Here is a 6,000-nt window from a genome sequence, read left to right as displayed (position 1 = left end):
AATTAAATGATTTTCAAGAGCTTATGTATCATTTCCAATTTTCAATTACTAGTAATTGAGAATAGGACAGTGTCAGGATGTCTTTACAATGCAATGTGAGTAATCTTAAAACGTCAAAGATTTAAATAATAAACATATAAAATATGTATAAGGTACTACTAGATTAATGTTCGTGCGATGCGTTAGCGGGTGACGAGGATAGCAACGAGTAATGTAGATTATTTATGTAAAATTAATTGATGTAAAGATCGTAATTTAATTATTTTAAGAGTTAAAAGATGATGTTCTACTATCTTAATTATTGATAGATATGTTGATTGGTGAATAACATTTTAGATACATCGGATATGTAATTTGAGAAGATGAAAAAGAGTTGTTTTTTTATATAAGAATTGGTAAGTTTCATTTAAAAATTATTCACATATGAACATAAATAATTATATGTATAACTTGATAGTTCATATGCGAACAAATATGTTCACATATAAACATCAAGTTATAATATAAAAGTTCTTATGATTCTTCCAATTTAAATGGTTTTTCCTTCAACCTTTTCATATAAAAATATAGATAAATTTGTAGATATCTATAATATAACTAAACTAATTAAGCTCCAAACTTTGCTTTTGAGAAATAATCTATGTGATATGTTATTTAGACCACAAAACCAAAAATAACGTGTATTTGTTCGGCGAGAACTTTTAACTCCGACCCAGTTAAAACAAAAAAGGATTATGTTGTCGACATTCACGGGTGATTTAACTTACAAGTAAAATATGTTGGAACCACGTTAAATGTGACCGTCACTGATCGTTTGTCATTCGTGATGTGATAATTGACGATAACCGAAATCCCTATGTCTAGTAACTATATGATGGGCGTATTCGGTGGCGGTTCTATAATGATTCTATGGGGTTATTGGACCACCCTTGCAACAAGATTTTTTTAACAAAGTCTATCTTTAAGCTGTATGGAACCTCCTTATAAATTTATAATGAACCTCCTTAGATTGAGATGAAAAAAAAGAATTCTTCACAAGTATTCCAAAAAAAAAATAGTGTATCATCTAACAAGAATTCCAGACAAAAACCCCTTTGAAATTGGTAGCTTCTCTTCTATGAGTTTGTCCAATTTTCTTTCATCTCATCGGTAAAGTATTTCTTCAAATCTCCATCTACCTAACAGCCAATTCTTTTTTGATACTTCATATATTCATATGGGTTTTTGGATTTAAAGTTTCTTGTTAATGTTAATTTGGATAAGTATGAGTTTATGAGTGATGGTCGATGTATATTGATATTAAAGATAGGAAAAACAAAAACAAAAATATAACAGCCTCTGGCGTAAAATGAATTGGTTGTACTTCAAATGGTGCAAAGAAAGAAGTCTAGAAGAGTCATAGGTGATAATAGGCGGTGGCTGCAAAAAGTAATTCATGTTACTACAAATTTATATTTTATGCATTTTTCTTTTCTTTCATTATACACATTATTTAGTGTTATAGTGAGCATATATTTGTCTAGTATACTTTATACTATAGTTAAAACTTAAGCAAATAGATGTACTATCATTTCATATTTTTATGTTCGTATTTATGACACGATCGGTTGACCTGACCCGTTATGGTTTCGATTTTTCCCCCCGCATTTTCGTGGCAATCTCGACGACCCCTCTTACTGAAAATTATAGATCCGCCACTAGGCGTATTTACTTTTAAAGACATATTATAAGGTTTCCCATTAAATGATTGGAACTACGTGGACTTATATTGCACATACTAAACACCAAGGGGCTAAAGTTGTAAATGTTACTCTATAAATAGAGAGTCATGTACAAGAATTCTAACCCTAATCTTTCACCTACATGTGTGCACTTTCTCTCCCATATCCTTAATCCCATCATTAAACAATTATCTTGTTTTGGGAACCCGACATCAATGGCAAACATTATTGCTCTTACAAGCTCCTCTAAATCGTCAGACACACATTATTATTATCATGTTTTTATGATTACAATACCAATCATATTTATTCCAACAAAATAAAAATAGTAAAATTAATAATTAACCCACTCTTAACTGTAAAGATTTGTTGTTCCGAAGTTAAGAAGTTCACATAGCGATTGCGTCATAATCAAGTGACCGGCAAAATGTTATTGATCATGTTTAAAATACAAACCGATACATTAAAACCAAATAATTGATATCACTTTTAATATGTTAAAGAAAAATGGCACACTCAACAAATTAAGAGTTTGTAAAATCTGTTTTTTTTACATAATGATGTGACATAAGAATTATTCGTATCATCTTTCTAATCTTTCTCACAATTATTGACTTTGACAATGTTAGCACTTAGATTTAAATAATTAAGTTCCATTTATGTTCTTTAAAAAAAAAGTTTTGTTAAGGAACGATTCCGTATACCAAAAGAAAATATCACATGATCCTATGGGTAAATGATAAGTGTCAGACTTTCTCGTTGCACTAACTAACTACATGACACATGGAAGAAATTAAGAATTGATCATTATAATAATTAACCTCCATATACTAGAAAAAGTATTAAAAGCCTTAAAGTAATAATCCTTAACTCATATACGAATATAACACATACATGTTAACATATGCAGATAAATATAATACTGAAAAGGCATTGATCAATATGACAATGAAAACACTAGAAAAGCAATCCGAAGGTTGAGAATTGAAACTATAAAAAAGGAATACACTATAAATAAACACCCGCGCATTGCCGCGGAGCTTTTATATTAACGTCGTGGACAATGATTCATTAAGCTTAAACACGTTGCCGCAGATTATATTACACACCTTGCGGCGAGACTCAAGTAGATTATCTTTTCAGATGACAATGTTTTGATACAAATTTGATAAAGTCACCAACAAACATTTATTTGACATTGTAACAATAAAGCATTTTATTGATAGGCTAAAATGTAAAAGATAAAAACTTAAGGGGGTTAAAAGGTAAAGACGTAAAAGTTGATGGGCTAAACTGTAAAAGGAAAAAACTTTGGGGGTTAAAAAGTAAAGAGAAAACTTTAGGGAGTTAAAATGTAAAGTAGTAAAAGGTGATGAGCTTAAATTTGGGGGTTAAAATATAAAGAGAAAACTTTTAGGGAGTTAAAATGTAAAGTAATAAAAGGTGATGGGCTTAAATGTAAAAGGTAAAATCTTTAGGGGGTTAAAAGGTAAAGAATTTAAAGTTGCATGCATGTGTAGTTGTACCATGTACATAGAAACTTGTAAAAAACCAGTTGGTTTTTAATATATATATATATATTGATAATGATATCATAAACAATAACAAATTATCAATTATCGATCTTAACCATCATTGATAATGTGTCCGGAATGGAAAGATGTTACGGCCTATCTTGAGCCGGAGACGAAACTTAAATATATTTTTTAGGGGACAAAACCTTATAAAGTATAATGATTCTTATGCCTATCGCCTAAGACAAGGCCAATTTTGAGATTTTTGATACTAAAGTCGAGACTTTTCAAAAATGTCCTTGTTAAAAACAACGTTTTTTATTTAGGGTTTTACTAGAACGTAATAAATCTTATTAAAACGTGCAAACGTATAACTTTATGAGTGGAAGTTAACTTTATAAATCTATCCATTTTCTCAAAGCAAAAATATTAATTATCTTAGTTATATTTAATATTTGACCGAATATTCTAATACCAAACGAGCATGGTACCTACACAATGCGGCATCGATGATAGCGGTGTGATGGCAGCAACAAATGATGATGGTGGTGGCATCGTCAAATGTGTAGGTAATTGATGTAGATGTGTTTGATTTAAAAAAAATAGTAAAAATATTTTATAATATAAGGAACTAATAATGTAATTTAATATTAAGGGTTTGTGATGATTTAATTCATTAAAAATATTTTGGTCAATTAGCATTTCTCTCTTTTTTTTTTAAACTTTCAATATGAGTGTATAATTTTTATATAGTAGTATAGATTAAATAATGGCCCGTTCATCCTATTTTAAATGGTACTACACCAATGACGGTGAGCCCAACATATCAGAGATACTTCCGGTTTTATTTAAATTTATAAGTTTGATCTTTAGAGATGGTAATATTAGGTTTTTTTTTATGTCGTATCTCAACATAAAAAATGATACCACTTGCATAATTAAAAAAAAAAACATGATAATTGATACCATGATATATGTGTCTAAATGATAATATTAACATTGCCAACACCACATTGCCAACACCAAGATAAATATGCCTTTAAAAGCTCCCCCACCCCCACCACTTTAAATTAACACAACGGTGTTTTACTTCATGACTAAGTCATGTCACGATCCCAAATGTTACTATTTTATTTCTATCTGTAAAAGATATAATATATGTATGTATAATTTACAGAGTAAATTATATTTTTTGTCCCTGAAATTGACACGTTTTTTACTTTTCGTCCCTTAAGTGAAAAATTACAATTTTGACCTTAAAGTTGGCAGATTTTTTCAATCATCGTCCCTCGCCAAACGTCGTTAAGTTTCAGCCGTTAAATCGGACACGTGCAAGACACGTGAGAGACTGAAACTGCAAAAAATGACAAGTTCAGGGACGCAAACTGAAATTTACTATTCTGTTGTCATCATCTTCATCTTCTCCGGCTGACTTTCGTCGGAAAATTCACCGCAAAACTTAAAATGCCGATATCTCACTCGTTTCTTCGAATTAGACCACGAAACCACCACCAAACTTCTCAAAATTAATTTCCGCACGAACCCTAACCAAAAGATTTCAGATTCAACGCTTTTCGAAAAACTCAAAATACCCATAACATGGATTTTGAGCAATATTTATGTACGATTCAGCTTGTTCCAATAATGCAATATTTCTGTTTTCGCAAATAAGTCCATGTTGGATTAGGTGTACGTGCTCCTCACTAAGACACCAATAGTATGCCTCATTTATTATTCCAGAAGCTTTACACCAAAAAGAAAAGTACAAAATGGGGAGAGACATTCATGTGCGTTTGGTTTTTGTCAATGATGCAAAGACATATGATTGAAAAAATAGAAATATATATAAAGAGGAAGCAAAGAGGGACGAAAGGATCAGGGGGCCTGACAAGCCCTTGCAACTCAAATATTTCAGATCAAAAATTCTGATCATCGTCATCTGATTCTTAGTTTATGTAATAGAAGTTCAAAGCAATTCACAGGTCGTCATTTGGTTGATTATAGCTCTTGTTATATATTTTGTATAGAAACTTTAAATCCGTTGTTTGTGAAATCCTTATGTCGAAATCTCATTCTGAAAGTTGTTACAAGTTTACTATTGATTCATCTAGTATTGTGTTAAGTTTCATAGCGATTCGTTACCTTTCATTTTTGGCGATTTAGTTAGATGTTAGTTTCATTGTAAGGTTTTCGATATAGTTTACTGGTCAATCGTTAAGGTTATTAAATTGTTACAATAGTTAGATTAGTAGATTGAGGTACAGAGAATTCGGGTCTGACAACCGATTCATTGGATCTCGTTTCGGTTATAAGTTATCTGCATTCAAAGTTGCCAGTTCGTACAAGTTCCATGCTAGTTTGTTGATTTTTTTGGTCAACTAGGTCTTGGTTACGATTTCATTTACGATGTTTTTCATTTACATTTCATGAAATATCGGCATTTTAAGATTTTTTTGGTTAGGATTCTTGCGAAAATTGATTTTGAGAAGTTTGGTGGTGGTTTCGTGGTCTAATTCGAAGAAACGGGTGAGATATCGACATTTTAAGTTTTCCGGCGAATTTTCCGACGAAAGTTAGCCGTAGAATATGAAGATGATGACAATAGAAAAGTAAATTTCAGTTTTCATTCCTGAACTTGTCATTTTTTGCAGTTTCAGTCCCTCACGTGTGTTGCACGTGTCCGACTTAACGGCCGAAACTTAACGACGTTTGGCGAGGGACGATGATTGAAAAAATATGCCAACTTTAAGGTCAGAATTGTAATT

The sequence above is a fragment of the Erigeron canadensis genome, chromosome 8, assembly GCF_010389155.1.
Source record: "Erigeron canadensis isolate Cc75 chromosome 8, C_canadensis_v1, whole genome shotgun sequence".
Taxonomy (NCBI): domain Eukaryota; kingdom Viridiplantae; phylum Streptophyta; class Magnoliopsida; order Asterales; family Asteraceae; genus Erigeron; species Erigeron canadensis.
Note: the sequence above shows the minus strand (reverse complement) of the source record.